This window comes from Sturnus vulgaris, chromosome 4 (assembly GCF_052056855.1).
Source record: "Sturnus vulgaris isolate bStuVul1 chromosome 4, bStuVul1.hap1, whole genome shotgun sequence".
In the NCBI taxonomy this organism is placed as follows: Eukaryota; Metazoa; Chordata; class Aves; order Passeriformes; family Sturnidae; genus Sturnus; species Sturnus vulgaris.
In genome coordinates, this window is record NC_142246.1 from 21,962,707 (window position 1) to 21,979,891 (window position 17,185).

Genomic DNA, 17,185 nt, shown 5'->3' on the forward strand with positions numbered 1-17,185 from the left:
TTGGTGTTCCAGGTTTGGCTGTGTGGTGCTTAGCTGCCTAGTGGAATTAAATCACAACACTTGGAAACAGTTGGTATCTCTGACTCAAAGTATTAACAAACCATTAGTGATGGAAAAGTGGTAAGGAACACTCCCAGCAAACTATATAAAAGCTAGATTCCTAATTAGTTCTTTCACTTTTCCCAGCAAGCAGCTGTTTCTGATGGTGAAAGTAAAAGCATTGCTGAAAGGTATTGCTAATGGGCAACCTGGTCTAGTGGAAGGTGTGGTTCCCTGCCCATGGCAGGAAGGTTGGAACTATTAAGGTCCCTTCCAGCCCAAGCCATTCTGTGATTCTATGATTCTTACAGAGAAAAATAAATCCCTAAACCTAACAAAGAAGATACAGTTCTTCATTAAAATTCTGAAATTTATACTCAAAAATTTGCCCAGTTTTACAATATTCCAGCCTTCATGCTGAGAAAATATCAGTAGAGAAACTAGGCTATAAGGGTAGTATATTTCTAGAAGAAATCTCTCTCTCCTATTTACTCTGTTTATCTCCCTGTATCTTTCATGACACTTCTAATGCAGTAATCAGTTTTGTTACAGGACTTTGTAAGCAGGAATTCAGTTTCAGTTTTAGCTATACCATGTGTAAGGTCAGGGGACAGGTGGCTGCTATCTTTCAGGGAAATAAGTTAAGCACTAGATTTTTGGTTTGGGAAGGACTGTCTTCCCTTTGTAATGAGTTCCACTGAAGAGGATAAAATCTGTTTCTCTGGTCCAGAGAGAAATTTTTAAAAATGGACTTGGTTATACTTGCCAGAGAAGAGAGTAAGGTTATTGATGCTGTCCCAAGGACAGAGCCAATACTTTACCATCATTTGCATGTGGATTGAAAACCAGATTGGAAACCAGAATTGGAGCTTAACACACCCTTCCAGGATGCCAGCCCTTAACGTTGTAGCAGTTGTGTTAGGGTATAAAGAAGGAAGTGGGAAATTGGCTTTAATTCTTAAAACTGTTGTAGTTGCCATTACATCTCCTGAGATGCCAGTTCCTGTTGGTACTCAATAGGTGCTCCCCAGGAATGCCTGGTAGATAGAGCTTTCCTCAGGGGACTGAAGAAGAATGTTGATATTCTGGTTGCTAACCAGGTTTAGGCATCATATGTGATTAACTTGGTCCTAAGCTTCAAACCAAACATGTCTTTAGTGCCTTGGGAGACATTATGCTATGGCTCTTAGGAAGCTCAGGTGCTTCCTAAGCCAAATAGCTTTGGGCTTTAGTGGAATAAAAGGAGCTGCATGTGGTTAGATCAATTCTTTGGAACATAGAGGAGAGAGGATCTTGAGCAGCTTCTGAGTTTGACAAGGGGATCACAAGAAAACAACATAGTCCATCCTAGGCTGAAAGGAGTTGTGAAGGAAGATTAGTGTTTTTGTGGAGAACCATGTTATGAATGAACAGTGTACACAGTGGCTTGCTTGGGGTGGGGTAGAGGCAGAAACTGAAGTAGCACAAAGTAGATCGAGTCCCTATAGATGACAGCTTCTTCCTGGGTTTTATGCTGGCACATTTGTTAAGGAATTCATCACACAATATTCACAAGTAAAAATTAGCATGTAAATACTATATTGATATTTTATATTGTGATGCTTAAGTAAATTAAAAGTGAAGCAAAAGTCTACAATAATGAAACCAAAATCCACTGCTTCCTATTCCCCATTCATACATTATTATGAATTAATCTGATGGAGTTTGAATTTGTCATAGCTGGACTCACTGAGGAATTCAACGATAGTAGTGGGGTTAGAAACTGAAGAGAGCTCAGTAGTATTGTGTGCAGTGACAAAGCATGAATGGATTTGTTTCATTAGTGGCCTTATTACAAAGGGTACATTCACACTCCACATGCCTAAAGCACTAAGTGTACATACAAAAGGAAATCTGAAAGTATTCTATTGATATTTTGATTCAACTCTAATAATTTTGGCAACATTCATAAATGGGAGTAAAAAAGTAACTGGGGAAGATTTCTTTTGTATTTCATCTAAGAGGGAAGCAGGAGGGATGCATGGAGATGTGTGGAAACCTGGAACCATTTCTTGGTTCTTCAGTGACTTTGTGTGGCTGTGTAAAGCAGGGCGGAAAGTACTTCTGAGTGGAGACACTTCCCATCTTCTTTCCAGGGCAGACTGGCAGTGTGTGTTGCATTACAGATGTTTTCCACTTCCCAGAGCGTGTAAAAAGATCAGTACAAATTAAAAATCTTGGATATTCTAATTAACCAAATCCTGTTGATTTGTTTTATCTTGTCAGTTTGAAGATATTTATTTTCCTCCTCTTCTCTATCCCGGTTCCTGTTAAGGAGAACATAATAATTGGAACTTGAATTTCAAGTTGAATTATTTTTTATGCTCAAAACTTAAGATAAAATTTGTAGTAAATCTCTTTAGCTTCTGAAATTTGATCAATACAAAGTGTCTATCCTGCAAGATGATAATAAATGTATTTGAAAAGGAGAGCAGCAAAGTATTTTGTAAAATATAAATATTAATTAAGTTTCCATGTAATAATTCTGGAGTGACTCTATCCAAATGCAACAAAGAGATTTGTTCTTTGCTAAAAATATACTGCTTGGCAGCCTTTTCTTGCTTTTTTATAGATCAAACCTTAAAAAGAAGTCCTCTGTCTCCAGCTGTCTCTATCATCATATGAGAGATAGCACTTAAATCATTAGAAGAAGTGATTAGTCATGGCAAATATGCTTATCATGCATTCTTTAAAAATTAGCTTTGTACTGCTTTTTCTCCCTTATGATTTCATGGAACTGTTTGTCTGGGAGGTGGTTTTTTAATATATAAAATGCTAATGTTAAACCAACTACCTTTTGATTATTTTTCCATACTGGGTCTGACATAAGAATGAAAAAGGTAGCCAAATAGCAGTAACTTGTGCAGATTATGCCACATCCAGCTTTATTCAATAACCTGCTGAAGATTGTATTCATAGCAAAGACCAGGCTAGGAGAATGCAACAACAGTAAACTAGCAAGGAGATATGGCATAAATACATCTGTTTGGCCTTCCCATCTCAAGATTTGTGGTCCTAGTCTGTCAGCAGCATTTGCACTTAGCTCTACACTGCCTAGTCACTTTCTCAATCCTTAGTTCAGAAGCTACTTTCTAGTTTTTCATCACTCATAAGTAATATTCTCCAGAAAATTTAGAAACTACTTCTAGGAACCTACTGAACTGGGGAAAAAAGAGATGTAGACCTCCAAGAGACCTCTAGCGGAGGACTTAAGTGCTTCAGTTTTTAGGTTGGAGGCTCACTTACCCATAACAAGACTTGCTTTAATTTGAGCATTCCTTGAAAATAATACTGAGGCTGAAACTATCACAGTAAAGTAAAAGACACACTACTGCAGTAACATTTCCTCATACATTTGCAGAAAATGTAGGTCAGGAAAGTGATCTGTTAGCCTGATATGATTAAACTTCTCATGTTGGTTGACCAAACTATTACCTACAAGGTTTAATCTCCTTAAGCAAGAATACATAATGTGGGTAAAAGCCCAGAGCCAAGTACGTATCACTAAATTACAATTTAAAGTCTTTGTAAGGACAGCCTTTATTTCCTCCAAGATTTCAGAAGCACACTCTGCTTTATGCAAAGGTGACTCACCAAGTTTGCATGCAAGGGGTTTGGTTTAAAACTCAGTGAAGAACAGATCTATTGAGATAAACCTCAAATCTTGTAAGACCTGTTTATTTCCACTGTTTTTGATGTGAAACTCTAGACAAGAAGCCACAAACTGACTGAAAAGCTGTAGGGAGAGGGAAAAGATTTTATTTGAATTCCAGTTTACTGTTTTCACAACAGTGTTTCTATTTATATGTATAATCCCTGGTAGGTCAGGTCACCAATTGTTTAGAGAAAGAGAATATTTAAAAGCAGTTGTACACAAACAATTGTAGAAAAATACAAAAGCTTGAATTCAATGAGGTGTAAAATGAACATGGCTGTATGGATGCCTATTAAATGTAACAGGCTAAGTACTATTTGGGGATTTCCTAAAATAATGTGAGTATTGGGTATTTCTGCTGCTTCTTATCTTGCCTTCTCTGAGCCTAATGGTGCAGTAATCTTCATACCAAAGTAGCATCTTGCAGTAGCTCTTTTTCTCTGAAAGACGCAAAATAGTTTATTGATAAGAACTGAAACAAGAAGAGATAATGAAATCATTGCTGATTTCTCATGCACAGTGTTTTCTTTGTACTTACCAGACTTCGTTGGATAAACTACCTGAGAATGTGGATCTGAAGCACAGTTGATTCAGGAGTTGATTCCGTTTTGAAGCCTGAGAGGGAATCAAGGGATAGATGGAAGCAGGAGAGGCTGGTGGATGAGAGTCTAGGGAAAAGTCTCAATGGAAGGAGAAGCTTCTTAAAGTTGGTCAGGAAATAATATCCCCTGATAAACTTACAATATTTAGACAGATTTTTCTTTTTCACTCTATACAAAGCTGAGATCTGAAATATGATTAAATCAGAATACTTTTTGCTTGAACAGTTCATTAATAGTCAGTGTTTGTGACAGCTTTAAAAAGGTAATATATATAATTCTGAGAAGTCCCAGTTTTCCAAGGAATGTATTATGTATAGATTAATCTTCTATTTTGTTTACTTTAATTTGATTAGAGTTTTCACTGAGGATAGAAAAAACTATAATCAGGAAACAAGTAGTACCAAAGGCCAGCAGGAGTGATGAGAGGCCCTCTGGGGAGAAGAATAAGGCTCCACAAGCAAAATGGACTCTGGCACAGTTTTTTTGAAGAGGATCTTCTGGCAATAAGAAAAAATCCTGGTGTTTCTCACCGAGTGTCTCTCACAAATCTGATCCTGCCCTGGTTAAATTAATCCTGTTTTAGAGCTCGCCTATCTTTAGTGTCATACTTTCAAAAACTTCAGCAGTTAGCTTCTATACAAACTGTACTTAAACAGAAGGCAGTGTGCTTTTTTAAAAAGAAACAAGCAGGTTGTGTTCTCAAACAATAGGAGATAAAGGAGCTGTTGATCTTCCATGTTTTGTGTGGAGCATATGGTCTGGTTAATTGTCCTGGTTACCCTGCTGTATCCCCTACTCTTGCTGTAGGATTTGAGGCAAATATCTTTTACAGGAGTTTAATAGGTGTGTGTGATAATTTAATTAATATTAAAATCATCTTGTAGATTAATAGATGTTTTTGGTTAGGATGTGCCCATACATATCAAGTCTTTGCAAGTTGGGTTTTCTTGCCTAGGGTGATGGGAGGGGAGGGCAAGAGTAAATAGTAAATTAATTAAAATATATTATTTCAGATATTCCCAAACTGTATATTAAATGCAGCCAAACTTATTGGAGTATAACAACAGAAAAAACATCCTACAGGAGGTGAGAACAGGCTCCCATGTTTGCAGAGAGAGGAGACAGGTTTTAATCAAAAAGCCTGGTGTTAGCCTTCTTTTCAGATGTTCACAAGTTGTTTGATTCCCTTTTGGAACTAAAAGGACATAAATACATAGGTCCTGCTTTACTAAACAGAGTCCTAATCCAAGAGTTGTGAAAGCTGAGCATTTCTGCTGTTTTTCAGATGTGGATGCTGTCCTGCTTTGTACAACCAGACAAATGTACAGAGCAGCAGAAACTATAGTCAGCAGTACCTTGTGTCCTAATCACGAGGACATAGAGTAATCATCTTTTTTTGCTGCTACCACAATGATTATTTGGAAATTTTTAATACTTCAAACAGTGTGTATGTCTCAAAACATTACGTAGTTTGATGATTTAACACAGTGCCAGAATACATAGTTTCAGTATTCTGGGAGAACATAGCAAATGCTGGACAACTGGAAAAGAAGGTAAGAAACTCCTTCATAGTTTGTCATTCATTTTTCCTTATTAATGGTTTCAATAAAATATTTAACTTTATGCTAAGTTCAATGTTTCTTATAAAGTGTTTTTACTTTATATTTTCAGGAAAAAAACATATATATATATACATATATATATATAGGATATAAACATATCAGTTTCTTCCTGCCAGAGTATTTTCTGGCGGCAGAAATGAAATGTGCAAACAGGACTGCATTACGACCTAGGTTTGCAAAGCATTATCTCAGAATAATGCAAATAATATTAATACATTAAGATAAGGACAGCCTTACGAAGGATATTTTTTGTATGAATCACTATGTACACCAAACACTAATCTGCAATAGTCATGACCTTAATAATCATTATTCCAGGAATAGTGTAACCCAGACTTCCTCAGGAGAGTTATTGCTAAAAGTTATATTAGAGCCTAGATTGAGATAATATATCTCTCTATATTATCTGTATGATACATATCTCTATCATATGGATAATGTATAATATATTATAGAGAGATATTTTCAACTAGAATTATGTTAGGTAAAAAGATTATTCACTCTCCTCACGGGAACTATATGGGCAGTATACTGTACAAGAGATTTTTTCCTAAGGATTCATTTGACCTTTATTGAGCCTCCTAAAGTAAACACATAAATTATTCCATAGCATCCCTCCAGAGTGTTAAGTCAACAAAAGGCTTTGTATCTCCAAATATTTGCTCCTGGTATGATAGCACAGTACAAATAGTAGCCATAATCAGGAGTTCTACCTGATGTTTATAAAATGTAACCTTGTCTCAGCTATTGAGGTCCTCTGATAAAGGTAAGGTCTTGCTCAATATTTTCACGTTCCTTGAGTTCAAAATATTTTGACTGAAAAAAATGCTGAGTTTTCTTTTTTTCCAATGGTGTTTGTCCCTCCACCACCCTAACAACAGAGAGCAACCCAGATCAAAATAGTGCTGCAGTATAAGGTCAGATCCTTCACTTGATCCTTTACTGCAAGGAACTCTGACAAGAGGATCTTCCTCCCCTTCAAAATACCCTTTTTCAAAATAAAAATCCAACTCAAATAGTATTGAAAGTTCCACTGAGAGTAAAAAACCATCAATTACTAACAGTCTCTACATTTAGTGTAGGTACTTCATACTGCTTCCCTCTCACCTGTTCCTTCTGCCTTTCTGCCAGAACGGTTGTCAGAAGGGTGCAGGAGGAGCAGCCCCGTGGACAGCTCAGAGTAACTGCTGTATCAGATGAGGAGAATAGTGGTTTGACATTCAAAGTTACACATTTGTGATTAAACACAGTGCAGCTTTTTACTCTGCCTTTTATGCAATTTATAATTGAAAAGCAGCAGAAGTCTAGCAGAAGAACAAGCAGTAGTCTGAACAACAGTTTGCTCTTAGGAGACAAATTATACCAATAAATTCTACTGATCATGTGGGACCCAGGATAGGGCTGGAAAAAAAGAGATGTGATGAGAACAATAGGAAGGGGAGCAAGAGCTGATTAACCGTCACACTGTCAGTGTCATCGTTGCTAAAGCTTGTGTGACAACAACATTACAGTGTCTTTGAGGGGACCCATGAGAATAGATGAGAACAAAATTTGTGAATGATTGAGTGAAATCAGGTTTCTAAAGCACAATATTCTGCTTCAGCAAAGGAGGGGACATGCTGATTGCATGCTTGTCTCTTCATTAAATCCTTAACTGGTTTAGCTTTGAGACTTTTGAAAGGGTCAGCCAAAGCTTTGACTCTTTTAGAGGACATCTGACTGATCTACTTTCTAGTCACAAAGTCCACAGCTGCTTCTGGAGTTAGGCAGCGCATAAATAAGGCTTGATATCTAGATCAGTTCAGCTGAGCATTGCAGGGCAAGGAGCTCTGTACCTTAAAATAGGAACATGGATCTGTTTTAACAGCTGCAAAGGTTACCAGCTCCAATATAGTCACACCAAGAGCTTGTGGTTTAATCATCTGAGGAAACATTGGCATGTGATCCTTGCGTGTCACACGGATAACTGCTTACAAGTCTTTTCAAGTAAGAGATAGTAGTATTTTCAGGTTAATTTAGGATAGTGGATATGGTGGGAAAAGGGATTACTTCTCCTGCTTTGTGCATTGCTGAGTTATCCCTCCCCTGTTTTACAGACAAGTAGAACTTATATTGCTGGTTGTTTCTGTCTTCAGGGGGCTGTAATATTTCCAGTGGATGATTAACAGAAAATTCATGTATAGTAAATCATTCTGAAGAGAACTGCCCTACTGAAATCTGGGATTTTGTGTCATTCAGTCATTACTTTCTCCCAATCTTTTACCATTTTCTGACTTTTGTAGGTTTATATCAGTCTGTCTGGTCAAATGTCTATAACTGGAAATATTCCAAATAATGGCGGAAGGGTTTCTTTGCTAGTTTTATGGTCAATATATTCTCTTTTCTTTGACAGTTAACAGTTCTCCATGTGTTTAACAGTGATGTTGACATTATATTGGATTCTTCAGTGCTGGCTGACCTACTGAGAGCCTCTAAGCCATCACAACAACATGGGAGGATCCTAAATAGCTAAGTGTTGCAGTAAATGAGAAATGCAAAACTTGGCTTATTGCTTCCCTGGGGAGCTTCTGTCAAATAAATAAGTTATTTCACTAGAATTTAGCTAGTAAACATTAGTTTCCTGGAAGCATAGGCAACATAAGGCAAGATTTAATTTCAGATCACTTCTGAATCACAGAAGAAAGAAGGCCTTATTGTTTGGAGGCCTCTCTTTTATCCATTACCCTGAAAACTTAGTAAATTTTCATTGCAATTCTCACAGGATTTGATATACATATACTTTGCTATCTTCTCTGTTTGTATCACCTTAACATCCAAATAAGCTTCTAAACCAAGAGCTGCCACTTTAAATTAGCTTGTCTAGAGCTCTGAATGCACTTTTGCTGTCATTAATAGGCAACAAAATGAAGATATTTCAGGTATCTTCAGAAGTGTGATGGCTCTCAGCTAATGTAAGACTGGAGTTTGTTTCCAATGTAAATCTTAACCAATCAAGAAAAATTTCCACTTTTTTTCCAGAAATACATGATCAAAAAATATTACATGATACTTTTCTTCAGTACATAAGAGCATAGAAAATGAGAAATATGATAACTTGCAATATTATACTGAAATTTAAAATTGCTCAGAAGTCCTGGAAGTCAAAACTCTGAACCTGTAGTATTGGATGAAACTTGTACATTGTGATGAATCTTTATAGTCTATTTATCCACATTAGTACAAAATATTAGCTGTGCTACAAATTTACAAACTTACACTCCTTTATGCTTACTGTTTGTCCTGTACTACAGCACCTCAAGAAAAATCACTACACCATTGTACTGACCAGTGCATAGTGTGATTATATTTTACCTCTTCAGTCCTGTGTATAGGCTGATGGTGTATTATCTTTATTGTCAGCAACAAGTTAGCATCTTCATACTGCCACTGTACCAAAATGTCTTTCTTGGGAAAGGGGAGAGGCAGAGTGCATTTTGCTGTTTAAAATTAAGTAACACAATATAACATAAAAAATGGAAAGAAGTGAGGAATTGATAATACTAGTAATTACAATGTGTTTTTGCTAAAACTCTGCCCTTAATGTTTAGGTGTAAACTTCTGCTTCTGAGAGAGTAGCACAGAGTCTAAGCGATAAGTGTTCTCAGACATAATAAAGAGGCATGTACATCAGATCTGCTAATATTTAGGCTCCTGCAATAAGCAATATGAGGGAAAGCTTTACCTCAGAATCAGGATCCCTTTTGAAGTGCTTTTTTTAAGTATATTGACTTTAAGAGATAACAGGCAGCACAATAAATCAGAAAATGCAGCTCTCTAGGATGGGAAGAAGTAGTTGGGAAGAAAAGTGATGCATTGGTCAAGCTGTAGTTAGAACAGCTGCTGCTATCCAATGTCTAATTATGTTACTTAATTTTGAGGAGGGGGGAACTTTCCTTCTGTATGAATAAGCAAGGTTTGCCCTTAAATACATTTCTGTCTATGAGGTGGTTGACAGATGAGGCCCATAGGTGTTCATCCAGATCAAACAGACTATGGGATAAGACAACTGACTATCTGAACAGCCTCCAACAATCTGCACCCTTGCACACGTGGCTAGAAGTGATGTTTATATATTCAACAACACTTGCTGAATTTCTATTCCTTAGGCTTCTTGTTTAAAAGATTGCAAACCTAATTTTAAAAGACAGCAAAACACACAATCTTTCTGCTGTTAATTGCTATGAATAACACTTGTAGTGCTGTATAAATTTGTTATTATTTGCTGTATAAAATGCTACTAACAGTAGTAAAAGTTCCTCATGTGATATGAGGGGGAGGGAGGTAAATAAGAGCATATGTGCCCCCAAAATTTATGTCTCACACATTTGGCTATATGCTTTGAAAATTTCAATTAATTCAAAATTAATTCAAAATTTGTAGCATGGGAAACTGAGTGATTGTGTCTGTATGTGTATTTATGTGCTTTGGTTATAAAGCTTGAGCTGAATGCTCTGTTTAATCTTTTCAGCTAATAAGTTAGTGCATTCGATAAGGTCTTCTTGCTGACATTTTATCTGGCACGTGGCTGAGCTCACACATTCCTGTGTCAGTAGCATGAAAAAGATGTACAGAAAGATCTTACAGAAAGTTGTAAACGATGGCATGTGTCTGCACAGCATGCTTGCCACAGTGGCAATGAGTCAATACGTGTTAGCTATATATGGGATTTATTCTTCTAGTTAACTTCATACTTATTAATCTTTAAATTTATAAAATAGATTATTGCTTTAAAGCAACTCTATAGAAAAGAATTATCTTGTCTTATTGACACTGAATTGTTTGAGAATTCTTTAACGGTGTTTTTCTCAGGAAGACTTTGTTCCAGCAAATATTTATATCTACAGAGGAAATTGTACAGTTTCCTCTACAATGAGATTGTATTACAATACACAGTATATTAGTATATACTAAAAAAGTAATGCTAGAGTACTGAAATACCAGGATTCAGAATCTATGTTACAGCTTTATCACTCAGTATAGTCCTTTCATTAGCTGGCATTTACAGAAACTTTGTTTTCTCTCTTGTCATTGGTGCACAGTACCTAGAGGTCATTCACCAAAGAGTGTTTGAATGGCACTTTTAGTCTGTCTACAAGTCACCAGATTTGGGCTCTTCCATGGTACTGAGTGAACAGGGTATAGTGCCACCAAGCCATCCTGGCCTCTTAGCTGACTACCAAAGTGGCAATAAATGCCTTCTCAAGTAGAGACAGCTTGGGTCATCTGGGATTAATGAAAGCTTTAAATTTGATTTATAAATAAATATAAACTATGTGTGATATCCATCTCCATCTGCAAGAACCTTTTTGTATATTGAGTGTTTTCCTTCCTCAAGAGTAAAGCTCTTGTACACTTTTTTTTTTTAACTCGTCTCTTTTTTTAAGGTTTGGTTACCATATGATCCAAAGCACTACACTATGAACTATCAATTCCTAATATAGCTCTAATTATATGGTGCTCATACATCCCTGGACAAAGTCTGGTATCAGGTAATTATGATGTAGGGGGCAAATATTATTAATTGCTTGTTTGCAAAGAGATCGTTACTCCTCATGGTATTCTGAAGCTGTTATTATTGTAAGAAAGAAACTACTTGAAATCAAACGTTCAAACCTTTTCAGCACATTTTGATTCTAGAAAATGGGGTGGAATGGCAAGGCATTACACTACTACTTCTTTTAATCATGTATAATTGCCATCTTGCCATGAAAAGCAATCATCCTATGACTAACCTACAACCTACAAAACATGAACAAGCAGGAAGTAACTTGGAGTATTTGGCACGTAAACCAAGAACAAAAATGAGCATAATTATGCTAATTAGAAAGTCAATCTCAAAACAATTTCCAAAGCAGTGAAGGCATCAAGCCAAATGCTTAGAGTAATACTTGCATTTACCAATAAAGCACATGACACCAGAAAAATGTATTAATACAGCAATGGTTACAGAAGCAAATTGTTCTCACAGGTAGCAATACTAATTCCTTTCAACAGTTTGGTCAGGGAATGTATAAAGAAAAGAAAGCCCTTAGGCTCGTAGTGAAGTTTCGCTGTCTTTACTAACGTATTTACTAACTATGATAATTTACTTAAGTTTTCTATATACTAACAATAAGACTTCAAAAAGCGAAATACAGTTGAATGCAACTTAAAGTTTTATGCAAAATTATGCATAGGAAAGATGTTCGTTTTCTCTATGACTGGCACTCATGTTCTCAGTATTTCTTTTCATTTCTTGGTACTGGAACACTGTGCAAACAGGAATACTGAAGCAGTATAAGAAAGAGTGCAGATTTTTATTATTCACTGACATTTGTTCTCAATTGTCTAAATCTAAAGACAAGGAGAGGAAGCTCCTGCCCCAGATTACAGGAAGACTAACACTACATTATCAAACAATTACTGCCTGGCAGAAAGGTGGGGAGCGTTTTGTAAGGCGGGACCCGCGGACGCAGCTCCAGCTCAGCTCAGAGCAGCCGATGACCTCGGTAGGTATTCCTGCTCTGACCGCAAGGGGGCAGCCTGTGCCCACTAAATCATTGCACGAAGCCTGAACTCCGCTTTGAAAGAACTTGGTGTTTGGGGGGGGGGTTTAATTATTCTGCTTCATTTTAATTAAAACTTTGTAGAGATTAAAAATGAGGCTGTTTAAAAAGCGTACTGTAGTGCAATGTCCAAGTTGTTTGAGGCCATTTTAAGACGTACTGTACAAATTTCTCAGTATAGCCTTTCATTTAGTTCTTGTATCATTTCAGTAAGATATGCTTATCTCCTCTACCAAGAGTAAATAATCTGCATTAAAAAGATGCTACATCTTTTAGGTCAGTTCCTTAATTGTAGATTTTTTTATTTATTCAGGAAAAACAAGGTAGGGCATTTAGTGTTACGCTCTTAGAGCAGCTTTCTAACGGAAATGTGCCACTAGTAAATTTCCAAATTTTAGATACTATTTCCTTCAGCAGTAGGACATCAGATAAATCTTTTGTACGTGAGCTCAGTTTTGCTGTCTGTAAAACAAATATTTCAACTTTAGAGGTGTAAACTGTGGAGTATAGCTGTATATTACAAAGCATACTGTGCCAGTTTTTTTAAAGCAACCGCCTTTCCCCTTTGATATTGCCATCGTGCCTCTCAGCCATGCATTTACAGGCCTGAGCATTCAATGGGAACTGCTGCAGGTTCAGCACTTTTGAGAAACAGCTTACTTAGAAGTCTAAACTTGGATTTAGAAGCTTAACATTTTTGGGAAACTTGTTATGTTTTCATAACAAGTTATGAAAATCCTCATAACTTATTGTTGTTAAGGCAAATATCTATCCAGTATATTTATGCTGCGACCAGTTTAGATTTTTTTACTTCTATTCTGGATAACTAATCCTGGTTAAGGAAAGCTTTCCTAAACTTAGGGTGAGAACTGTCAGAATCACTCTCAACCCCATTTCTGTAACAGACAGCACAGTGTTATTCAAATCAAGGTAATTCTGCCTAGGTATCCAGAAATTACCTAGGGAGGGAAGAAAGTTAAATCACAACCAAACTGAAGGACATATATAAAAATAATTCACCCTACTCACTTCTTTCATAAAGGAATTGAGTCAAAATAAACTGTGTATATTACTCTTGAATTCCGTGAAACCATAACATCAAATGTTTCTTTTTTTATCACAGCATAATTTGAGTCATTTACACAAGGGGTGAGTTCAAGATCATGTATTCATCAGTCAGACTAACTTTATTTTTCACTTTGGCTTGTAATTTTGGTCTTTACATGTAAGAGAAGGGCAGCAGTCCAAAATATACTTGAAAAGAACTGGCATTAGCTCTGACTTTGTCCTGTCTGTTGAACAAACATAAGTTAATTTATCCTTGAACCTAGAAACTGAATGCAGTCTAGAACAAAACAGAAAAAGCATGTTTCAGTAGTTCTTTTCTGCCTGACTACCAGAGATCAGGAGAGTATGTCAAACAGTGGAAATTATAAAAGATATTCAATTGTGAACAATAAGCTTACAACAAACAGTGAAGAAAAAATTTCCAAGAGGAAATGTAAAATAGTCTGACACATCCTTGGGTTAGCTGGTAGACTACAGAAGTGGAGAACAAATACTAAAATTCAAGCCAACAATACAATATCCACTACATCCTTCCTTTTCTTCCCCTGCTTCCCCCTCCCCTCTCATCAGATTACAAGAACAGTGCTTTGTTTAAGACAACATCCTCTTCCGAGGGCTATATGTGCTTTTTGAAATGTGCAATATGCACCACAGCTTCCCAGTCAATCTGAGCTGTAGAATCAAACCTTTTTTCTCTCCTGCCCCCTACTAGTATTTCAAGCTAGTGATGAAAGTGAAAACTAATAAAATACCTTTATATTTTCAGACTGCTTAAAGTAGTGGAGCTAAGACATGTACTCAAAGCTCTGAGAATCTAAAGCTAACTTTAACTTGTTATCAGTAATATCCTATAATCCTTAGTCCTTTTATTTCTGTATGTAACACAAATAGCAATTGCTATGTCCCAGCTGGCTGCAAATGGAGAATGATCATGCACTAAAAGCATACTGAAAATAGGGGAACTGGGTAGAAGAGTTTAAACATACTATCTGTACATACAACAAGAAAATATCACTGGCTGTGACATTCACTTTGTGTTAGCATTTCACAAATTTTCTCTACACCTGTATCACCATACTGCAGAAGTCAGCAATGAAAAATTTAGCTTCCTTGCCAGAACATACAACATCTCATGTGTTACAGAATATATTAACATCTCAGATTCACAGAGTGGTTGAGGCTGGAGAAGACCTCTGGAGGTCATTTGGTCAAACTTTCCTGCTCAAGACCCACCTGCCCAAAACCACATTCAAATGGCTTTTACATATTTCCAAGGATGAAGACTCCAAAACTCCTTAAGCAACCTGTGTCAGTACTCAGTCACTGTCACAGTGAAAAAGTATTTCCTAATGTTCACCCGGAACCTCCGTTTCAGTTTGTGCCTCTTGTCCTGTCAGTGAGCACTACTGAAAAGAGCCTGGCTCCATCCTCTTTGCACCCTCCTTTCAGGTATTTATATACTTTGGTAAAATCCCTCTGTACAACACATAGCTGCAGATACCATAAAATTCAAAACTTGACTGAAGATATTGATGAGCACCATTAACACATTGATTGCTCTTGCTATCTGCAAGTTAAATAAGGCAATTTAGTGCTGTGGTGTTAAGGCTAAAGCCTAACACAGTGAATAGACAAATGCCATTTGGTTCATACGTGGTGTGAAAAGCCCGTGCAGCTGCAGTCACACTGAGCTCAAGTTGTAACATTCAGTATTCATCTGAAACGTTTTACTTCCGAAAGTGTAGGTCAAGAGAGCTGCTTTAGGTACCCCACAAAGTACCCTACTCTGAAATTCTAGCATTAGTTTGAATTTAGTAGTGATTCCACCTGTTTTGAAGAAGATTCAATTACAATTAGGCACAGTATTTTAAGTTCCCAAAAAAGACTATAAAGTCAGCAAACTTGGTTTATTGAATGGATTTTTTTAAGTTTTATTTTGCCAGTTTCAGCTGGGTTTGGTAACAGCTGGAGAAAAAAAATTTTAAAAAAGAGGAAAAACCCTTCATCCTTTATGTCTCAGTTTTATCTGATTTTAACATATAGTCAACCAATTTTTCTCCAATTCAGTATCTAATACTTCACAGGAAATACTGTTGGGTTTTACATTTTCTTGGAAATTCACGGAAATTCACTTTTAGAACTAATCACTAGGAAGGATCTTATTGTTTTGTGGTATTCTGAAATAATTTACGCTATATTGTTTTCATGAAGAACTGTGTTCATCACAGCAGCAACTGCAGGCAGCAGTTGGCTATTTCATTTTCCACCTCTTCGGGTGTCATTAGATCATTACGTCTTCAGGACTGCGGCACTTTGCAAGTTGCATGGTTCTGGCCACTCTGTTCACAGCAGTCCCAGATGGTATTAGACAAGAACTTTGAAAGAGCTCTTCTGTGACATAGCTGAGCCTATACTGTAATGGATCCTGATAACCATTTTGGTCCATCCTGAAGAAAACCTGCTTGATTTATAGCCAACCTCAGGCATTCAAGAGAAAGAGGATATGTTCCATTAATCTGTCATCTCCTTCAGTTGAGTCAGTGGCAGAAGTCCTTGTTATGGTGCTTTACAAAGTCAGTGCTGAACAGCATATAGAAGTTCAGTGACATTTCCACAAGGCCAGCCCCTTCCTCATTTGCCCCATCCTCTAAACTTGGGGGAAAAGGGATGCTCCTTGCTCCCATTGAAGCACTGTTGGAAAGCGCCTGGATAGGATATCCCTTGCAAGAGGATTCAGGACTTGGCACCCCTGCCAAGGTACTCTGCTGCTCCTGTATGTAACAGTGACCTCACATTTCTCAGCAGCCTCAGAACACTGCATCTGTACCACTCTCAGGGATCTTCCCCTACCTTGGCCTGTAGAGTTAAACAGGGAAATCCCAGTCACTCCTTACAGCTCTCCCTGCAGATGTGCATCACCTGGTTTAGCCCAGCTTCAGACAGAGGCTGATAAAATGTAGGGAAAAACTCCAGAACGCCTTGTCCTGAAGTCCCAGAGCACTCACACTGCTGTTTCCCTTAGTACTTTGGGAAGCTCATGACAGAATCTTATTAGGCAAAAAAGAGGGTTCAGTGTCCTCTGGACTATATGTTTGCCAAAAAAAATTGTAAGAAATCAACCTGGCTGGAGGGGCTTCTCATGGCACCTTCAAGGGATTCCAGCCAAAACACAAGCTTAGTTACAGGAATTGTTTAGACAGAGCAGCAGCTTGGTAACTCAGGCTTCTCTCAAAGATACTATGCTACAAGCTATAATAATTATTCAAAGTCATATTAACCTGATCTTTAATTCCGGCAGAAGGAACACAGTCCATTTTCCTGAGTGAAATTCAGTTACTTTTTTAATTTTGCAGCTGAGGTCAGATTTGAGTTCATCCAGAGAGGTGCAGAGGTCAGAGGAGCTGGGTTAAATTACCATTATAAAAACGCTAGAGAAAAGAAATTATTAGAAAAGGGGCCAAACAACTTTTTTTTTTTTCTGATTGTGTTATTTTTTGGTTCCTCTGATGTTTCCTCTTAACAGTTTTTCTGTAAGGGTATCATAACAATTATTTTACTCATCAGTAGTGAATATCA